At 32.9% G+C, this 23,879-nt stretch overlaps 1 protein-coding gene across 7 annotated transcripts in view; it reads left to right on the top strand.

The window, feature by feature from the left end:
• The first annotated feature begins 436 nt into the window (after positions 1-436).
• Positions 437-23,879, top strand: part of LOC143232748 (dual 3',5'-cyclic-AMP and -GMP phosphodiesterase 11A-like) — a 116,210-nt gene continuing 92,767 nt past the window's right edge. For 6 of the 7 annotated variants that reach the window (XM_076468554.1, XM_076468552.1, XM_076468548.1 and 3 more), the window contains exon 1: positions 437-676. The gene's annotated coding sequence lies outside the window, so the exon portion shown is untranslated. Of the gene's footprint in view, positions 677-20,367; positions 20,512-23,879 lie in introns of those variants that run through there. The other variant, XM_076468549.1, reaches the window with a different exon arrangement.

Genomic DNA, 23,879 nt, shown 5'->3' on the forward strand with positions numbered 1-23,879 from the left:
AGTGGATAAGAGAGTACGGGACACCTTAACTTTTAAAATCCGAATTCTAATGGTGTGAAAAACGGCGAGGGAGAAAAAAAAGCAGATTGAAAAGTAATAGATATCTCCCCTCTCTCCTCTATAGTGTCTTGAGAAATGGTCAAACGAGTGAACTATGCTGAGAACAAGACAAGTCATGAAGTGTGCGTGCGTGAAATGATAAATAAATTATAAGTTCTATTTAGTGTAGTTTCACCTGACTTACGTATGAGCGAAAGGGGTTCTATCTCTTACAAACAATAAAACATTTCAAATCAGTTTTAATGTTGATAAATTACTAAGCAACATTTATAAAAATATTTGATTAATCCAATACTATTCAGACCTTCCTCAAAACAAAAGCAGACTGGAGATAATCAGAGTTCTCACTAGGTAGCGTTTCATTTAGAGACGTAAATGCTCAGTAGTGGATTTCTGGAACGCTATCTTATTTCCGAAGCTCTTCGAAGTACCGCTGCTCTCTCAAACTTAGAGTTATTTATGTATACTGCTAGAAGAAAAATGATATTGTAGCGATTTCAAAGGATAAATACATTTACAAATTAAAAAATATATAACAACAAAGTTTAAGTGATAGTGAGTAAAAAGTATGGAGTTAATATTGTAACACAGGTGATAAAGTGGGAGACAGTAAAAGGTAAGTTCAGTGATCTATAAGCAACGCAAATAACTTTCAGTAAGTTATATGTGGTGTGAAAATAATTCATCCAATTTTGGTGTATATATATATACTTGGAAATTTTTGCTCTCAGTTTACGAGTAACTTTCCAAATTCTATTCTAAAAATATCGAAGAGGAAGTTTTACTTAATCAAGTTAGTTGTTTCTTTGTTAAGCCGAAACATAAAAACAAAAAAACGGTGTCAGAGTAGTTGTTTTAATTGTATATGACAACTTGTGATATAATGTAACGATTAATACCACAATTACATAATTTGTCTGCCGTAAGTTATATAAAGTTGATAGACTTTGAAAATAAAACTTTTACCATTAAACTTATTACGACATTACTTCCATTTCATCTCTCTTAAGTTGCAGTATTTGCCACCCTCGCAATGTGCTTACCTTGTCATGTTATCCTAATAGACTTAAATTTTAAACGTGAATCTGGAAAACGTTCTAATATTTTTAATTCAATTTATTGTAGAAATTGAGTACCTTATGATGACCAACGGTAGAATTAGAAATCGCGTTCTATTAAGACTTTCCTTAGTTGGTGTTTGAGCCTTGGACTGGCAAGCTGACGCAGTTCCTTGTTCCTTTTGTACAGACTACAATGTATTTTAACTTGCTACTTTATGGATGGAAATCCTTAAAGGCTGACACTATTTAGAATTTTTTTTTTACTACATCATAGTTATGGGGGCACAATTTTAATATTACTAGTTTTTATTCCCGGTATAGCGGCTTATAAAATTAGCTTTTATAAGTACAAAGTTAGAGTTTATATCTACGTCCTCTCTAAACTGAGTTGATGTTTAATTACAGTTCTGCACTCAGGAGGTCAAACCCTCTCGATTGATATGTCTGATCGCGCCCAATTGACTTTAATCATACCTAAAAGAAATTCAACTTGAGGATAGGCTGATAAAAACTGTGGGCAATAAAACGGAAATGTGCATACCTTCGCCCCATGCTTGATATTTCTGACGTACACAAGTCACGAGCTATAAAAGGTTTATTCTCTCATTTTCGAGAGCGCTTTCACATTCCTTTGGTAATGTTCGACAATACAACTCGTCTATTAGCAAAAAAATCATTTTTTTTGTTCTTAAGCCAGCTGTGGTGTTTATGTTGAAGGCTTAATGTCGTTTTGATTTGATAGAAAAAAATTCTTTATTCTTTACTTTTGATAAATTTAGTGATATAACAGCAAAATAGGCTAATTTAAAAGTTTTATGACAGAGTTGTAGCCAAAAGCAAAATGAAATTTACTGAGTAGTTCCAGCTAAGCCTTTCGTTACGTCTATGTATAAAATTACACTACAAATAAACTATTACTAACGCCATAGTCAGTGTTTGAAGGGGTGAGAAATGTTTTGTCATTTTGAACTCATCATCCACTTCGCTTTCAAATATAAAGAAAAATTAACCATTATTACTACTACATGTCTTTCATCCTTTGTACAGTCGAAAGAACTGAGAATTTCTCGGAATGGTTACACTGTTTTAACCATTATTACTACTACATGTCTTTCATCCTTTGTACAGTCGAAAGAACTGAGAATTTCTCGGAATGGTTACACTGTTTTAACCATTATTACTACTACATGTCTTTCATCCTTTGTACAGTCGAAAGAACTGAGAATTTCTCGGAATGGTTACACTGTTTTAACCATTATTACTACTACATGTCTTTCATCCTTTGTACAGTCGAAAGAACTGAGAATTTCTCGGAATGGTTACACTGTTTTAACCATTATTACTACTACATGTCTTTCATCCTTTGTACAGTCGAAAGAACTGAGAATTTCTCGGAATGGTTACACTGTTTTAACCATTATTACTACTACATGTCTTTCATCCTTTGTACAGTCGAAAGAACTGAGAATTTCTCGGAATGGTTACACTGTTTTAACCATTATTACTACTACATGTCTTTCATCCTTTGTACAGTCGAAAGAACTGAGAATTTCTCGGAATGGTTACACTGTTTTAACCATTATTACTACTACATGTCTTTCATCCTTTGTACAGTCGAAAGAACTGAGAATTTCTCGGAATGGTTACACTGTTTTAACCATTATTACTACTACATGTCTTTCATCCTTTGTACAGTCGAAAGAACTGAGAATTTCTCGGAATGGTTACACTGTTTTAACCATTATTACTACTACATGTCTTTCATCCTTTGTACAGTCGAAAGAACTGAGAATTTCTCGGAATGGTTACACTGTTTTAACCATTATTACTACTACATGTCTTTCATCCTTTGTACAGTCGAAAGAACTGAGAATTTCTCGGAATGGTTACACTGTTTTAACCATTATTACTACTACATGTCTTTCATCCTTTGTACAGTCGAAAGAACTGAGAATTTCTCGGAATGGTTACACTGTTTTAACCATTATTACTACTACATGTCTTTCATCCTTTGTACAGTCGAAAGAACTGAGAATTTCTCGGAATGGTTACACTGTTTTAACCATTATTACTACTACATGTCTGATCCTTTGTACAGTCGAAAGAACTGAGAATTTCTCGGAATGGTTACACTGTTTTAACCATTATTACTACTACATGTCTTTCATCCTTTGTACAGTCGAAAGAACTGAGAATTTCTCGGAATGGTTACACTGTTTTAACCATTATTACTACTACATGTCTTTCATCCTTTGTACAGTCGAAAGAACTGAGAATTTCTCGGAATGGTTACACTGTTTTCTACTTCTTGACCTGAAATACAGTGAGAAGGCTCGATATTGCTATTTAAGTCTTTTTGACTGCACACATGCTTTTGTTCACGGTAACATTTTTTTTGCGTAGTTTTTACTGAAAATGTGATTAGATTTACTTGGAGACTGAAATAAGTGAAAAGTAGGTGCACTTAGGAGGTACAAATTCATTGATCATTTAGTGATGGTTCTCGTCATATTTTATGGCTTTTATATTACTGTAGCTAATAATATCTTGTATATTGATTTACTTTAATGCTGCCTAAAATAATTTAAGTGCAATGACCATTGAGGATTCCTTATTTTTTACATTGTTGGTTAACATGCTATACTAATAATATGTTAGTGACTTTGCTACCTATTAAAGAGGTATCGGTTAAAATTACAGTAGCTTCCCAAAGAAACGTATATCAATATTTTTACTTTTCTATCACTGTCATATATTCGGAAGGTGAAAAACGCATAATGGATATTTACGCCTAAAACCACAGTTAGAAAACCTGTAATTCACCACATGCTGGGACTTTCTGGGTGTGGTGCATAGTTTCGGTTGCTTTTTAATTCTCTATGGTCAAAATACTACCTTGAATGGAATAACGAATTAAATTAACATTTCATGTTTAATAAAAACAAATATATTCATGAATGTCAATGGAGGCGCTAGCCACAAACAAACTAAATGACTGCTGGTAACCCCTGGCAGTTTAAATGGTCTCGTATTCAATGGAATTAATGTATTTCGCTAGAACTTTGACTTTTGCCTGCTTCAGTATCGAACTCATTTGATAGCGTTTAAAAATGAGCGAAATCTAAAAATATATCGCTGACGAATAGACGTTCAGAAGTCCCAATAAGACCATTCTCAGTAAGGTACACGTGCTGTGGGGGTGTGATAAGTCGTCCTTTATGGAGTATACACTGTTCATGATTTAATTAAGAAATATATCGACATAGTAGTGTTGGTATGTTTTGATTTTATGTAAATATTGAAATTTGTATTTCAAGGAGGTGGGGTTAAGTGATCCAAACATATTTCTATTTATGGCCCCCCACAGGGATAGCTAGCTCCGCCCCCTGAAAGTGAAAGCTATGTGGATTTTTTAGTTTGTGTACGCGAGTGTTTTTGTTTTCAAAATATTAACTTGTACATTTCCATGAGACGACAACACTTCATAACAGTAGATCTTTAGAGGGTGGACTGCAGTTGTAAGACTTGGATGAGTGTAGAGTACATAACTTGTACCATAAAAAAATATTAAAAATAAATTAGATATAAAGAATAAAAATATTTACAACATAAAAATGGATGGTTTTGTTATTGTAACATAAGACAAACTTTTTTTTATACTCGTGAACTCGTTCAATAGTTGTTCCAAATTTATGTTTATAAAGGCCTTTTGTTGTTTGACCTCCTTGTAATCGTTAATTATGTTTCCAAGTTCTTAGAACGAATTGTCTATTTGAGGTCAGTCCACCTGTTACTGCGGTTGGCATGTATAATATGATCCACTCAGCAATCTTATGTTGATTTTAAGAGCACAATTTTCTTGCTTCACAACTCGTGTCTTCTTTAGTTGTAAGTTCTGTTATACCTTATCTCATTAGTTCATGCCCTCCCAAATATCTTAATTTCACCACAACTGACTCAGCGGCGGGTTTGAAGGCTTAAGTTTGACTCAGCGGCCTTAGTGTTATAACACTAAAAACCGGATATTGATACCTATAGTTGGAAACCACAGATAATCCATTGTGTAGTTTGCTGCTCGACTAAAACAAATCTTGGCTCAATTAGTTCCCACTAAGATATTAGTCCATGCTACCCCATTTATTATAGACTCATTTAGTTCTATTCTAGGTTGTGCCTTTAGTCCAAGTTCTTCCATGTTTATATTCTCCGCTTGTGTCGTCAATCCAGATTCGTTCCTCGTTGAGACAGCGGCATGTCTTCGGATTTACAACGCTAAAATCAAGTGTTCGATTCCACTCGGTGGACACAGCAGATAGACTGATGTTGATTTGCTATAAGAAAATACACAAACAATCCAGTTTTTCCCGTGTTATTTAGCCCCAGTTTTAGCTTTACTGCTTGCAGCCGATGGTCGGTACTCCCTTCTTATCGCTTCATTTAATTATACTTGTCGGTCCATATCCTTCCGTTATATATGTTTAGTTGGTCCATACCTTCGTGTTGTATCGGTTCAGTTAGTTTTGTTCTCAGTCCTGAAAATTAAAATATCTAGGCCACAGCAAAAACATTTTGCCACCGTAAGTGCATTAAGATTAACGCTACGGCACTTGCCCGTAGTCTATTGTGAAGAGATTTTTAAGCGCACTTAATACACAACTAGGGTGCAAAGGAAGGATCCTCGTCACGGTAAAATGCGAGAAGTTTGTATTAAGTTTTCATAACGATAAAATATTTTTTGGCGAAGTCATAAAATTAATGGCAACTCTCCAACATAAAATTGAGGCATACATCTTGTCATATTCTACTTTCTTTACCATATTAAATTTTTCTCAAGTAAAAATCAAAATGTACTCGTAAAAAGAACAAAAAAGAGGGGCGTATTTATAAATCCCAGCAAAATACGGAAAACAAGTCCTAGTAACTATTTTACAACATTTGGCATTTTGTATTCAAAAACGTAAAACTAAAATTTGTTAAGCAAGAAATGTATCGTCTAATATATGGTAAACTATTTAAAGTTTAAAGCACTAAACTTTATTGTGTCTTCCGACACTAGTGTATCTGTGTACATTAGTGTTTTTGTCATTAATTAAACAAATAATGCAAAAGCTACTAAATAAGGCATTTTTTGCTTGGCCTCTACGTTATATGGTTTTGTTCAGTCGTAACTGACATCTTACATAAAGGAATGTGAAGTATTTGTATCACTACATACTCTAGTTGTTTAAAAGCAGTTCCATTACCCTTTAAGATGTTAATCTTAGAAGTTATTCACAGAAAAATAAAACATTTGTACTTTTTTTTATATAATCACTGACTTAAGTTTTAATTGTTGGACCGTATCTTCACTTTTATGTCAGTGTAATTAGGTCTAACCTATGTTGTTGGTTCTTTCAGTTCCGTGTGTGTGTATAATAGATTGTGGAGCTAACACAAAAATGGTTTTTACTTAAAATGAAGTCCCTAGTATTAAAACTGAAACACAGAATAAGAAAGAAATTGAAAAAAAAAGTTATCAAATGTAGAGAGAAATGCCAGAAACACTCGAGTTTCAATGAAAAAGGAAAAACAACGACTAAAATAGACTGAAAAATATTATTATGGGAAGGAGCAAATTGTTCATGAGAACAACACATGTCAAGTCAGATTTTTGGTACGATTGTCCTGAAACTTTTCTTCATTTTACCTCGTTCAGCAAAACCAAATAGTTCTTTTCTTTCCCATCTCTTTCATTGATCAAAAGGTTATCGCACGTGAATGTGTAAAAATTAACTCTAGACTGGAGGGAATTCTCAAACACTTAATCGTGTTGTGATACAAACATGAAGCACTCGGATCGTAATCTCCTCGAGTTATGGAATTGAAACTTGGTGCCAAATATGCTTGATCTTTCTGTTGCAAGGGCATTATAATGTGAACTGAAAATATCTATCCGTTGATAGAGTACTCCAAGAGTTGGCGGTGGGTGCTTTCGGCTGGTTGCCCTCCTTCTGGTCTGTTTCAAAATTAGGGACAGCAAGAGAGCCTATATATAGCTTTGCCTTCAGTAGTCACACGGACAATTCAGAAGAAAGTAAAGGTTATATTCAAGATAGTTCTTCTAAAAACAAAAAACAAAACCGAGCAACTTCTAATGTACATAAATTAATACTGAACTTTTCTGCTGAGTCTGTTGCTATAAATCTGAGCCAAATGGAGTTATAATAACAAAACGTGTTTATAATCAATTTCTTGTTAAATTACAATCACAGTTATTACGTCAGTAGGAAACGGGTAAGGCTAGTTCTCCTAGTGCAATGATACTTTGAGTACAAAAAAAATTTCAGAAAAGGCTTTGAAATGTCATTATTTGTTTGCTTAGTTGGTTTATATAATTTATATGTTAATCAAAATATTTCCAAAGTTTTTGGTAATCTGCTGTTGTAGGAACGAGTATGACAAATATTACTATGGTCATAATTTAATCTCCAAATTTTCTCCTAGTCATTTTTGATATGCCTTAAGAAAGAAAGGCGGAGTGAAACATTTTATAAGTGGTATATTTTACTTTATTGTAAACATTTTTGTTACTTGTTTATTGAAAACACGAGACTGGAAAGTGTTGTCGCAATACTAATGGTTATATAGAAATTGTGGAGCGGTATTGAAAATCATACAATGAAATTAGAAGTAAATATACATGGAAAAAATAACACTCCGATAATAGTGGGTAGAAATTAACAATTCGTAAAGTAACACTTATGCTTTCTGATAGTTTTGAGTATGTTGTACAAGTTGCCGAAATTTATGGACAAAAGTTCTATAATTAAAAGAAGAACAGGCGAAAATACTTATTTGAATTTACTGTAGTATAACGTAATATATATGTAGTTATCAAGCTACAATTTGAAAAAAGAAAAAGGTTTAGATGAAATAATGTTAAACATAATGTAACATAAACTAATCAGTTGATGTACAATATTATTATACAGCATTGCATTGTAGCTGTGCTATTAACGGCGTTTTCGGCCATAGTTTCAAAAACATCTCTCCAAATCTGACAGACGTTGAATAAATAATTTGTGTTTAATCAGCACAATAAGCATCATACTTGTATTATATTTAGTATGTTCCCCAAAACTGTATCCAATTAAAACCACATGATGGACGATGGAACAGTTGTATTGTCCCCCGCTGGTACAGCGGTTAATCTACGAATTTACAACGCTAAAATCAGGGGTGCGATTCCCCTCGGTGGACTTGGCAGACAGCCCGATGTGGTTTTCTTATAAGGAAAACAATAAGAAAGAAACAGTTGTTGTATTAATGTTCTGAATAAAATCGTAAATATTTTGAATTATTGTTTCCAGGTTTATGAAAACAAAAACACACAAAATTGCAAAACAAGCACTCGTTCAATAGCGATTACCACATTTCAATTTGGTTATCGGTTCGAGATATGTAAATATTCCCTGTTGCGATTATTCCAACTAAATCATTTTTCTAAATAAACTAACTTAAAAATAATAGTTAACTTGTATTACTGTCTTAATGAACAATGAGAAGTCATAGAAGGAATAAAAACCTGAAACTGTTTTATTAATAATTGTAAAGTCTTTTTCTTGTTGATTTCATTAAAAAATATTCTGATTAGAGTCCTGTGTCTATTTAGTTGATCAATCGCCTCGTATTACCAACATTTTGTTTTTCACAAAAATTGGATGCTGTGCTTGTGAAAGCACTGTTACTTTGTTTCTAAGAAACAATACTTGCTAAGCCGTTTGATATGCATTCTGGGAGCTGTATTTCGAGATGGAGATTGCGTTTCTGTGCTTCAAGGCTCCCCTTGGACTACAGATTCCAGAGTGGTTTGATGTGGAAGTACTCGGTTCTTACCCAATCAGATCATTTGACTCGACCCACTAATGTTACCTGAAATGAAGACAACGGGAGAAAGATACCTTACTAAATTTCGCAAATTCAATATAGAGGATAAAATTGGTACACATTCTTGTATATGAGGGATAAGATAAGTGAAGCGGCTCCGAGTGAATACATAAATGGCGCTACTTTTGTATACTAATCAAATTGAGATATAGGTATTAAGTAATTGTGTTTATTTCAATAATTGAATCGTCGGTTACTAGTACAACAGAATCGAGTATTGAGTGCTGTTAACTCTTAGACGTTAGAGTAAAAAGAACTAGGTTAGGTAGACTTGTCCTCACGTGTTTGAAATATCGATTGCTACTCTTATCATGCCCTATGGTGGATGAGTAGTAGAACTGTCTCAAGTGTAGAACTTAAGAGAAGAAAAACCGATGGAGTACGTCTCGGGTAAAACAAAAGTTTAATTCTCCTAGACGTTGCAATGTATTCTCGTATTTCTAATAGTCAAACTATAAACTCGTATAATATTCTAATATCTTTGTTTATGAGAGAACATTCAACATTCTGTTTAACTGGATTAAGTATTTTAATTTTTTAGTAATTAATGAAATTTCAATTTTGTTGGTTAAAGCATAGATTCTGCAAACTTCTGTGGTAGTGAATGCTGGTTAAACGGATTAGTCACGTTTCCACATTTATAATGTAGTATTGTTGATTGTTTGCATATCTGTATACCTACAGTGACGTGAATTAATGGGTAGCATGTCAAGATGTAGATCCAAGAGTCTGGGATTCGAGTTGTAATGTTGCTCTTCTGAGCACAGTTCACACTTTAACTTGCGGGCGCGTTAGAAGAGTAACCGTTAATCCAGTTATTTGGTTCAAAAGAGCCGGCCGGAGTCTTTAGCAGTGGATGCTACTGACTGCTTTTCTCTGGTCAGTATTTCAAAGCTGGCGATTGTTATACCTGAAACTTGGATCTCTGATCTGGCCCACGTACACAAAATAGTTCCATTCAGATTAAATTCCCCAAAACATTTGAGATGGCATTTGTTTCATCTTTACACAGTAGAATAGATAAACAGTGTAATAGGATGTTAACAGATAAAAACAGAATAAATTGAACGCGATTGTTATTGAATTGTTGTATTGTTATACGTTAATTCTTGCCTATACTATTATGTAGGGGTGATACAAATGCCATCCCTACATCTTGTTTGCTGTTTTAGAAGAAATATTAACTATTCGCACATTACCTTCTTTTTGAAAAATATTTTTCTTCTGTACTTTGTCTTAATGCAATGTTTCAATAGACATAGGAAGGCTATATTTATAACAAATTATAAATACAATGAAGTTCCAACTGTAATATTTATCCATTATTGGCTGGTATTCCTGTTTCACTCTATAGTTAAGATTTTTAAAGGAATACCAAATTGTTGTAAGAAAGCTAATTGAGTAGTTAACATTTTTACACTAGTTGCGATTTTTTTTAAGTACCTCCTAGTTATTAACAATACTTATAAAAGTGGGCACTCCATTTGAAACTGTCACCTCGGGGAAATTGTTCGACATCATTATTTTTGTTTTAAGTTATGTATTAAAAAAACAACAAAGAACATGAAACTCGAACTTTCCTATATCTACACATTTTCCCAGAATTCGCGACTTAACCATTACATACGTATCACTATAAAAGGAAACTGTATAGTATTGCTTCTTATACAGGGTGTTTGGAAAGTCACTCTGCAGTTTTGTCTGTTAATAAATATATAAGTGCATAGTGACTTTCCGAACAGCCTATATTAAGATGTTTAAAATACCATTTTAATGAACAATCTGAGCCATCTTTAGATACCTGTTTGATAAAGCAATAATGAAGGTTGAAGGTAAAAACAATGAAATAGTCTTTTAGATAAAAGTACGCTATTAATGTTGGTTACTACTTTTCACATCAAGTGTTCACTTCAAATATCTTGACCCTTTATCTTAAAGATTTTTAACACGTCATGACGTTTGTATCTTTTTTTTATTCTCGCAGGAATGTTTCAATGGCATGTTTTGTTTCAATTAATAAAAATGGCAGCTTGAAACAAACAACCACATTTGAGTTTATTCCATCACCTTAAACATCTTAAACTCAAATCGAGATGATTTTTATTTTTTGGTTGGTTGTCAAAAATATTAAGGTTTAATTTTCATTTTTATACTTTAAAAACATGTTCCAGTAAACCTAGTCATATAATGTATACAAATTAAAAATATTAAGGTTTAATTTTCATTTTTATACTTTAAAAACATGTTCCAGTAAACCTAGTCATATAATGTATACAAATTACATAATTTTTAATAATGAGTAAAAAGTACTAGTTTCGTAATCACGTTTCAAATATTAAATGGTTAAACACTAAAGCAAGCGAATGACGCTATTATCGAATTTCGTAGCAGGATGAGACAGCTGTAAAAAAAATTAAGCCTGGGCTTAACCCTTAAATGGCAGCTATCATCAATCAGTGCTGCTACCTACAACGTTCCTGCTGTTTAAGGGTTGATATGATTATAAATTCATCCAAATTTTACCATGTGTAAAAGTGGTACCATCAGAAATATCAACATTGTTTAAACATCTTTAACCTAAGTAGGCCTAATGCAACCTATTGATACGATTTTTGAATACTCAAAAACGTGGACTCGCATGCGGATCGCGATCATTATTGGAGACTTGTGGTTCCAGGAAAGATGTTCGCTGAAAGGTAGAAGATCGAAGTAAAAATACAAAGATTGGTTATGTACTGTTATGGCCGAGACTAGAAAGGACCACAATAGATACTGATTCATAGTATCCTTGTTTTCCAACCTACCATTGAATTTTGAAGAAATTTATTCCCGACTTGTACTTGATATAATAACCTGATCAAAAATTGCTTTCAGTATTAAAGTTTAAACCGCTATTTTTGATATCAGTTTTCTTAAAGTTTTCTAAGTTGTTTCTTTTTATAATTTGTGAGCACACGTAATTAACTGTTAAACATCTGACTATCGATGTTTAACACACTAAAATAAAAGTAGTAAACTGCATAGTTTTCAGACTCCTCGTAAGAGTAATCAGTATGAAGAGTATGCAAAATATTAGTATCGTAGAAATAGCGTTATTGAATGAGGTAAAGACGTCACTACAGATAACTGAGAAAACGTTTGCAATGGGTTGCAGAAACCTTTAACGTGGCACGCTTAACCACTTAGAAAAATGGCCTTATTTTATATTTATAGTATCATTATACAAAGTATCATGTTTGGTGTCGTTGTTTTATCGATATACCACACTGATAGTACTTATGGCCATGCGTTCCCTGGCAAAAGTATAAATATCTGATCAATGATATGGAATTAAAAGTTGAACCTATTGTTTGCTTCTTAAGCTGAAACGTTCATGATATTAAGTATGAACAAATATGCTGATCTATTAAATTTTATTTGTTAATACAAACACTTATGACCAGTCTATTGTATTCGCGCACTTTCTAAGCTTATGATAAAAGACTGAGTCTTCTATTCATCTGTAGATTATACAAATGAGCGTGATATTAGAACACATGCACGTGAAGTACCGATCAGCTCACAATTTCCAGTTTGTTCGACATGTATAAACACCAGGTCTTCGTAGAAACAGAATACCCGACTCTGCAAAAGTACTCGTTGCAAACTTTTATTTTCAGACACAGGGTTAATATCGTTTATATTAAGAAAAAAAGAAACAACATTGCTAAGAAGAAAACCAAGTACATGAAATGGAGAAACTGAGAAACAAGATCGGATTTAATGAATCAAGGAGATGTGGGACTGAATGAATCCCAAAAAGTAATTTATTTCTCAGATAAAATGCACGTCGTCTTTACAGAAGATTAGACATTTAAAATGTAAAGTAGAAAAATAAACACGTGTACCTTTTTTTAAAAAAAATTGTTACTAAGTTTTATTAAAGTGCATGGAAACCATCTTAACTGCATTCATTTAACGACAAATGGGGGAGATAAATTTTAAAGCTATACAATATATATGTTTCTAAATTTTAAAATCCACCCCCAACAAAAAGCAAAATTATATGAAACGGCAGCTACTGTAATGAAATCCGATTAATAAAAACTCTAAGAAATAGCAGCGTGGTGGGAAATTCGTTGGTAACTTTCAAAATGCTATTTTAAAATTTTAAAAGACCGTATTCAAACTAACAATGTCAAACCTAATAACCAAGAATTTCCAATTGAATTATTTCTTTCTGTAACAAAAATAGACCAAAAATAGTTATTTCACATCTATTTGCTGCTACATAACTTTAAGTGTTATGTTGCATAGTGAATAAAAGGCGTTATTGCTAAACCCAAACTGCGATGTCCGGGAACTCGACTGTGGATGATTAATATTTTAATTTGTATATGATGTTTAAAACAACTTCCGTGATTTGAAATAAACTCATAATACGTTTCTTTTAAAAATTCCGTTGTTTACCTTTAGAATATTTAAGAATAATTTCTGTAGACATCTTAAACACCGCATCGTTTTTAGTGACTTGTCAGTACATACACTATAGCCTGTTACAGAATTCGATGAAAAACTTTGGCATCCCCCCCCCACAAAGTGAAAACATTCCCCTTTTTTTTTTCGTATTGTACATAAGAAACCAAGCAGTAATGAGATTAACAATATTTTACTAGTGTATTAAAGGTCCTGTAACCAACAATCATGAAACCACTAGTAGAAATAGTTAAACAATTAAGCCCTATGGGGTTCATATACATTAACGATTTTAATATTAATCTATATAAATAATACGCTTACGTTTGTTTGTCCACAAGTTTTTTCGCAAATTACTCTATGAAATCCGTATCGTTAGAAAGAACTTTATCCTAGAAATCCAGATTGCACATTGTCTTTTTAATTGAGAATCACGTTCCATTTTTTTTCTATCAAACTTTTCAATGCAAAAAAAAGTGTGCAGCAATGAATCTAAACCCCCGGGGAGGGGGTAGTAAAGCTGTGGGGAATGAATTCAACTTCAAAGAAACGGAAACTACTTCAGAGGGATTTCTTTTTCTCTGGAATTCCCTCCTTGTATACCCTCTTGATTTTGAACACTGAGTATGATATACGATGGTACAATGCTATCGTCATCAGAAGACAACTGTCTGTGATTTCAATTTTAGTATTTTTATTTGCAAATTATATCACACAAACAACAGTTAAGCCGCATGTAGTTATCTAAGCAAATGAACATTACGTTGAATACAATATCTATGGGGTTTCTCGACTGCTTTAGGTCCAAAATACTCGTACACAGTTCTTTTAAAACCATATGCTTATCACTTTGTGAACACACATTCAGACGTTTCTTTACAATCAGAAAAGTTTACATTTATTGCAAAGTGAATGAAAAGTTTAGTAAAGTAAATGCGCGGTGGGAAATAAACTTGCGTAGACGTACGTTTATTAAGTGTAGTTTTATTAAATGAAGGTACGTCTACGCGAGTTTATTTCCCACCGCGCATTTACTTTATTTTTTCAAAGAGACCAGGATTTATCAATCTAACATGCAGGGTGTTCGGAAAGTCACTGTGCAGTTTTGTAATCATATTTTATTTAGTCTATTTCAAGCCAGCAACTGATACCGGTGTTTAGAAATAAAAGAATAGGGATTCAGGCCTGTATTGATGCCAACGGGGGTCACTTTAAACATTGTTTATAAGTGTCATTCGTATTTACCTCCTGTATTCTATATTGAAACATGTCTGTTAATAAATATATAAGTGCACAGTGACTTTCCGAACACCCTGTATAATCCCTACAAGAAAGAATGGCTTAAATGCCGTTCGTGAAGATGCAAGTGAAAGGCATGAAAAACTACTACAAGCGCTTTATGGGTCGCGGCTAGGGTAAAAAAAAATATTAACATACATCATTGATTTTTTTTTAACTAGTAAGACATGATTGCTCTCATGATAAGATGTAGGATATTACTGCTTTAGAACAACGAAAAAACTAGGATATCCCATCTTTTTTCAGTAATAAAACGAGATTAAAGGCGTTTGGTATGACAAGATTAGACATTATTCCTGTATAGCACTTATAACTTTAGACTGCCCCAAATAATGTTAAAATTTCGTTGTTAGGTTGCTCCTAACAAATTATGGTGTAATACGTGTTATATCATTACGTTGTTACTTTACTGTAAGTTACTTTACTTACAATGTTAATAATTGCTAGCTCTTAAATTGTGATTTTCATTACATTCAACTTAGAAAGGAAATCATGCTTTAGTTGTTGATTTATACACATCGCAAAATTGATACGACAAACCATATGTAATGCGTGTAAAAGGTGGTTCCAGAGCTTGTGTGCGTTTCGGTTTGTAGTGTAGAACTCTTAATCTCGTTTGACAATTTCCAAAGGATAAAATTTCGGAAAATTCGAGAGTTTCCGATCTTAAAGTAGTGATAAAATTTTAGAATGTTACAGTGATATTAGCTAGAAGATTTTACGATAGGCCTAGTGCGATTATATCTTCGTTCAGAATGTAGTAACTGGGTTGATTGATGTAGGATCGCGTGTAATTGTCGGATTTCGTGCAATATGATCGCTGGTAAATATGGTGCTTTAAGAGTTAATTGGTAGCATTACAGAAAAAAAAATGATCGAAGTGAATCAAACTGAAGTATTACTTTTATTGAAACGCGATGTAATTTTTCTGCCAATAATTTACTGAGAAACTAACCATAAGCTACTCCTAATAAAAGTAAAAATGTTGAACCTTAAGGAACTAGTTTTTGTTAGGTTTTACTACCAGCCTATAGTTAATATAAACAGCGAATAAAAAAAAACAGGTAATTTTATATATAAACAAAGAAGAATTTTTTAGAAGACTCATGAAAGTAAAAAAAGCGTCCGTACGTAAGAATACTCTAAATAACAAAATGTTACTATGTGTTCAGTTTACTGAAAGTAAAATGGTGTTTCAAGGGTATTTTATAAGATGTGTAAACCATGCAGTTTCGGTTTTACTTGGCTGCTTCTGTCTTTTTTTTAAATCAATCGACAACATTTTGACTCCTATGTTGAAGCTTTCTTCAAACCAAGATAAGTTCTTCAGTTTAGAAGACAAAACGCCCCCCCCCCAAAAAAAAAAAATCACCTCACCAGAAAAGGCAGAAGTCCACTTAAAAGAAAGCCTAGAATGTAGGACTTCAAGGGTATTAACTTGTGGTTTGGTAGAAACGAACTTAACATAAGATTATCAAACTACAATACTTATTTATTGATAGTTTTTATTTTTGCTGTAAAACAACAATAATTGACGAATTGTAGAATGTCCATATTTAGATTCAACGAGGACATTTGAATTCGATTGTGTAAAACGAAAACTACAATTACTTGTAGCAATAATCGCTATCGCTAAACGAACCATCATAATTAACTGACATAAATAACTTTAATATCAGTGACATATTATAAACGTGTGTGCATGTGTACATACCTGTACACTGATAGATACATCAGCACACTTGTTTTGGCCATAGATTTTCATAATGAAATGGGCATCTCGTATCTTGTCTTGTTGTTCAACTATTGGTTGGGGTCCTTTCCTAATTTTACTGACATTTTATTCCCCAACTTTGTCAAAAGACAATGCTACACTAGCCAAGCGATTCTTTTTGAGCTGTCTTAAACTGTGATGTTGTGTATTAATGTTTGTTACATTAATGTTTCGGACCGAACAACTAAAGGCATAATTATTATTACAGTCAACTTGATTATCCATGATGGTTAATGAAGTAAATTGATTCCATACGTTTAAATACTTTTCGAAGTACCTATATCTTTGATCAGAAATGGCATGGCTTAAGCTTCAGGTGAAAGTTGATGAGCTAAAGTCCAGTATAAATATTTCATCCCGCCGTTTAGCACGTGTCATTTAATAATAAAGCTTCACTCTCTAGCTACCACTTTATTGTACAAAGTAGCTTTATAAAACACCACTTGCAATATTTTATTTCATTCAAGCTTCTTAAAATAAGACGTACCTTGGTCGTCTCAGCTTTATTTCTCAAACTTAGTAAACTTTTCATACTAGTATATAACACTGTCTATAGAGAAGCCCAAAAAAATTTGGGTATGAAGTGGTAAACCATGTGTCTACACATGAAAAAATCACTTTTTTTTTTACCAGAGTACTTAGATTATTTACCATCTTCTGAGAATTATTTAGCAAACAAACGGAAGTAACATATTGATTTAATTTAGTTCCATGTTTGTAATAATCATGTATTAGTGGGTGGAGATGACTAGCTGCCTTCTCTTTAGTCTTATACTGCTAAATTAGAGACGGCTAGCGGAGATAGCCCTCGTGTGGATTTGGGCGAAATTCAAAACAAACCAAAACTAAATTTTAGAAGCGCTTACTCTGTACTGCAGGATTTGTCCTCTCTTCTAACAGTATTACATATTTTCTTATCTGAATGTACAACTGTATATAGAAATACTAACTTTTTTGTGGTCAGGATTGAAATAACAAGCTAGCAGGCCAGACTTTCTTAAGCCCTGTATTTATTAATCAGTTTTAAAAATATATAATATAAACTACAAATAACATGAATCAGTTTGAGTAATTTAATAAGAATTTCTAGGACGGAGCTGTCGTAACACTATAGTCCACTTTGACATTCTCACACTTAATCAATGAACACTTCTGTGCTAAAGAAAATCATAAGTTGGCATCAAGTTTTTTCGAAAAGGTTTTTAATTTCTTGTGGTTAAGGGTACCATTCACGCCTTTAATTAGATTAGTCACTTTTATAACTGGTTCTATGATGCCGGATATATGTAATGAAAACCTCTTTGCATACAAAGAAACATTTGACATCCAATGCCGTGTTCTTTCTTTGTTTTTTATAAATCCGGCGAAAACAATATACCGACCACTGGTTTGGTACAGTAAGTAATGATACTTTTGCTAAAGGTACCACACTTATTTGTTGCGTTTTTTGATTCCGTTATAGATGATGTCCTCCCTTGTTTCACGCGAATTACCAAACATAACTCTTGCGGAAAATTCATTCGTTACCTGTTCAAACGAAAACAACCATTTGACTTATTGATACTCTTGTCCACTGGTTCTCAGAATGTAGTCCTTACACCAGTGGTGGTTCACTGGCTGTCCGAGGCCGCGCGAGAGAACAGAACAGGAGGAGTAAGAACAATGGAACAGCAACTTTTTTTTGTGTACTAGCTTGTTGATCCAACAGAAAAATAACACAAGTAACAGTCTGGTGTGACGGTGAAAACTATAGGCTTATTTTTATCACCAAAAGCTCAAGTCATATTTATGACGAACAGTTTCGTCATCGTTCTTCCATCTTTTAACAAACGACTTCAGTTTGACTAGTTGTAACTGTTGTAAACAAGTTTTATCTACTTTTTTCAATTTACCTGGTTCTTTGTCACTGTAATTATTGATTTATCCGTATATATGGAACATTTTCATTCCTTACATATACTCGTTGTTGACAAGAGGTAAATTGAATTATTAAACACGGAATTAAATAATGCGTTTTCCAACGTTCTTGAAACTCGTGCTTTTGTTTGTTATTTCTAACGAGCACCTACATTTTTAATGCAATTAAAAACCGTTCGTTAAAACACACTGAATAACGCATAAATATCAGGATACTTTTAAGCATATTGAACTCTGTAAATAACTGGTAACAGTACATTAAAGGGGTTTGCAGGAGTGGTTACCATAGCAATGTCACGTAGGCCTTTGTATGTTAGCAACAGTACGAAATAAGTTATTTTCAGTATTTTTACGGAAATTGTATCTTCACTGCAAAAACAGTTTTCTGTGTATTTTTTTAAAGTGTATGCAACTACTGATGAAATTATATGGTATACATCTTAAAATTATCTGTTGGCGTAAGTCTCAGATTAGCACGCTCTATGTTCGTGCTCTAGCGCCCTAGTGGTGTAAAACATCAGAGGTTTTACACGCTGATATTCGATTCTTCAATCGATAAAAGTTCTGAATTCTACATGCTGGCTTACGTACATCTCTACTGCACTTGACGATATGCTCAATGACATAGCTATATCGCTCTATTACACTGATTTCTAATCGCAATCGGTATACGGTAAAACCATAAGTACTTTGGGGAGGATATATTGCGATTGAATAGTAAAGAAATTACCATTTTATTTATATAGTGTATTTGATTCTTCTTGGAATGTTTTTAACAAGAGTACCCTAATATTTCTGATCTCTTCATGACAAACCCAGGTATTTCAGTCAAAATCTTAATGGTATGTCTTTCAAAGTTGAAATAGAAAAAATGCTCATTCAAATTTTCCATCATTATTTTCAATATATTAGGTCTAAAAATTGTAGTCTGTGTTGGTGTTCAATTTATTTGATGTTTAGTATTGAGTTAATCAAATAAATCTTCAATACTTAAAAAGTACAAATATATAGGTATGTATATATCGTCTACATACTGGCTAAGATACGCATTCTAGAATTTAAATAAACGATAATTTAGGGCTAACAATGAACAGGATTTGAGAACGAGAGTATTTATCGATACTCAAAATCCAAGTTAAATGAGAAGTGCATTTCTGCCTACTCATTATATACAACGGTTCAGCTAATAACTGATTAAGAACATTTAGCTTTGCTTATGATGGGATATCAACTTCTAAACGAACTTTGATGTTTTTGTTAAGGTAAGGAGTTATTTAATGAGCTTCTTTTACATTAAAAACTAGAAGTTGAGGCAATGTAAATAAGTGAATGAAGATCTTGTACTTATCCGTCCCACTCAAGTGCCATCTATGATTAATAGCTCACCAATATCCATATTATATAAATTGTATTGGTAGAAAACTGCATCTGAAGTAGAACACCTGTCTAAATGTTACTGAAAATAACGATTTTGTTATAGATAGATGGGTAACGCCTGGCTTTGATTTGGTATTTAACTTCTTGCAAAGTATTCGAGACTGCGAATGTAAAGTTTCACAAAATTTGTTTTGGTTTTAATAACGGATTTTTCATAATTCTCTTATGCAGATCTCAAAAATAATATTTATTTTTTTATCACGTAAAGGTTTTTACAAATCGAGAAGGAAAACAAGTTGTTTAAATAAAATTGTTTGTTTACCACAATGAATATTTATTTTGTTTAACAAAAAATACAAGTTGAAGAAAATGGAAGAATATTGATCTAAAAAGAATATGAATCTTCATTCATCGTGATTTTTGTGTGTAAAATCTACATCTTTTAGTCTCAAACCTTTGTGTTATGGTTTCTTGCATGCATTACGACTGAAGTATCTCGTTTTAATGACCAGCAGTAATCATTCATCATGCTGATGTTCCACTTTCCCTGATACCTCCTGTCCATTTTCCTGATGTCTCGATGAAACCTTTTCCTTTGTTCTTCGCTGACCTCACTGAGATTTTCAGGGAAATAGCCAATATGTAAGTGTAAGAAATGAACTTTGAAGCTCGTGGGACAACCCAGCTGTTTGAATTTATTGAGCATGTTATTGAATTTTATTAAATTTGAGCCTTTGTTTCTTAACACATTATCAATAACATCTTTGTTAAAGGCAATCCACGTTTTTGCTTCAACTTTCATTATTGTCCTTTATAACTGTATATCTGATAGTCAGCTTCCTACTATGAGGCCCAACAAAAAATCATTTTCGAAAGTCTTGCTTCTGGAAAAGCTAGGAACTATCCATTTATATACTTGAACCAGTCACAATCCTTGTTTAAGGCTTACAAACTGCTTGTAACATGCTGTCTCATTCTTTCTTTTTCTCTCTCCCTCTCGTGCGCACACGCACACACAAAAGAAACATTGGTGCATAATATAGTATCCACAAAGTCGCCAACAATATTCATTGTATTTAACCTTATTTAGAAATTTGAGATTTTGCGATTCCTTCACGTGAACCGAATATGTTTGGGTCACTCGTAAAACTTCTTGTTGCCATAGCAGCAAATAAATATGATTGAAAAAAAATCTAAGTGCATGCACAAGCAAATACTTTAGAAATGACGCATCGTGCGACTTATTAACCGTCTACATGCTAGTGGTGTTTCTCGTAGGTTATAGAACAATCGATGATACTCGTGTCGCGACTGGTCTAGACAAAACTATGGCCAGTAGTTATCAAAATTTCAAGTATAACAAAATGTAACCCAGTGCCAATAAAAATGATTCCCTTATGTAAAAGTACTTACAACATTTTGTAAAAAGTTGTACACGGTAGAGAAAAATAGATGTTATTTTCGGATTCAGAGTTCAGGAATTACTGTAAAACCTGTAAACATTTGAAAACAGGATTATATCATTGTTGAAGTATGCCCACAAATGTACAGTTAGTTTGTTAGAGCTTTAAGTTTAATTATTCTTTAGATCGACGAAATACTTGAGACCGGCACCCACCTCTATAAAGGTGTAATTTAGAATTAATTGAATCAAAGCCAAATTCTTCTTAGGACGAAATATTCCGTGTGTAATATTAGTTAATCCAAAATATTTCTTCAACATTACACAAGTAGAAACGCAGAAGTTATCAACTTTAAAATGTATATTGTATCTAATCGGACACACAAAATATCAATGATAAAGAAATGAAATCAGCGGCAATGGGCCTTGCTCATTTAAAACTACAGTTAAATGTGGAATATTTTCTTATTACAATTAACTTGAGGTTTCAATTAAGAAATCTTCAAATTATTTGAACTTCCAGTTCGTGTGTTTTTATACGTATTTAGTTTGTTTGCATTTTTAATGAAATATTTTCTCGCTAATTTTTTATAAGTTTAACTCACTTCAAAGTAAAGTGTTTAGTTTGTGAGTCGTACGGACAATTTAGTTTGCATAATTTAATAAATCAAGCGTGGCGTAGTATTCAATACGCTTGGAAAGTGAGTCCCAAAATTTGAATTAGTATCTCGTTGTCTCGGAAGTGCGCTATGCACTTTGGGGTCATAAGTATGCTACAAGATCTGCCAATCCCCACCCCACTAATTAGTTAATATTTCTCCAAGATTTAACTGTTGGTGGCATTTGGAAACTTTGAGGTTCAATGAATGGTATTTGTGACCTGAAATTTTGTGAAATAGAGCCTGTGATAAGTCCTACATATGCATTACTTGTCTAATGTTTAAGTAAACCTATATATACTATGAAAATTCGATTTTTGTAAACCACAAATTTGCTTAAGTTATCAAGAATTTAGAAATTAACATACACAGGTAAGAGCTTGTCAGAAATTTAAAACCGAATTGATTTTTCCCTTTGCAGAAGCTTTACTTAACGACAAATACGGTGGAGTCAAATTTTCTTTAGAAATAATTTTATGTAGTTGGATCTGTTTATTATAAACGTGATGGTCTAAATATTAAACGGTAAAATACTTTTGTTTCTCAGATTTCCGCAAAAGTATGTTGCCTTTTCAACTATTTTCGTATGATGATAACCTTTTAAAGGACGAGTATTCTTGTTGGACATCACGGCTCTGGCGACGTATTTCCATAAATGCTTATCTACGTCAGCATAACAAATTTTATTCTTTGTGGAATAAATACCACAGCTAACAGGTTTAAAATTTAAAAAAAATGAGGGTTTAAGTTACCTAGTTTGAAACTCATTTAAAAATGTTCATGAAGTGATAATTTAATATTTTGGGCTAATAAAACCATATGAAAAATCGTCAAAAGACAAGTAATAAGAAAAAAAATACAGATCTTCAAAAATTAGTTGATAAGTTTGAGTTGTATATTATTGCTTGAGTTCCAGTTGTAATGTTTTACTTTATAGCAGAAACAATTGCAAACGAAAATATTTCTCTGGGTGTACTATATGCGATCTTAATTAACCATTTATTTTTATATGTGAATATGCGTGTGTATTCGCATTACGATAAACCGAAAAACAGCTCATTCAATGCAAATTGAAAGTTAAAAACAAGAATATAGCTAGAATACTTCAACACTGCAAAATTACATACGTAGTTTAACTACTAAATGAAAGCTTTAGATGTCCAATCTTGAAACATTTAATGAAAACAACGTTTGACATTTTTCGTTAATCTGGTTCTTTTTGTGTAAATCGATTTCATAAAATAGTTTTCCTAAAAGCTTTTCACCAATTATAGTGCCACGGGTATAAAGATATACTTTATAATTTGAAAACTAATGTTTATGTTTTCAGAAACTGTAGGTACAAAAAAACTATTGGCTAAGTACTAAAGATGAGTCTTGCATTTAAGCGTTAAATCCTGAGGCAATACATTGATGACAAGAGTTCTATGTCGGTCAGCGCGTATTGAAGAACGAGATTTTGTTTTTGAGGAAACGTTTTACCGTAGCTAATCGTATCGAACAGACCAAATTATAGAAGACGGTAACTTCATATTATAGTAAGTGGTAGTAACATCCAGTAAGCCTAACTTTACTTAGCTGGAATCTTAGATTACTAACAAAGTGAAAGTAGCTTGAGAGCCATTTTCTCAAGCCATTTTAAAGAATACGTCTCTCGTTGTTTACTTACGATCGCGTATAAGAGGTGACTTTTCGAGTCTTCTTAAAGAGTGATTGAATTGCCATAAAGCATAACCTTCGTGTAGTCGTGAATTCTCTGTTTAACACTGTTAGCTCTTGAAACTTTTAATATAAACAAAACCCAAGTTAAGTGTATGAACTTTATAAAGTTTACTGAGGTGGTGTATTTGCTGGGATATTAGTTGGTCCATAATTGTCCACAAAAATATTTTCGATGGGAAGGGGCAAAATATGTATATAGGTTATTTTTTTACAGTGCAAGTCAACAT

This window comes from Tachypleus tridentatus, chromosome 11 (genome assembly GCF_004210375.1).
Source record: "Tachypleus tridentatus isolate NWPU-2018 chromosome 11, ASM421037v1, whole genome shotgun sequence".
Lineage (NCBI taxonomy): Eukaryota > Metazoa > Arthropoda > Merostomata > Xiphosura > Limulidae > Tachypleus > Tachypleus tridentatus.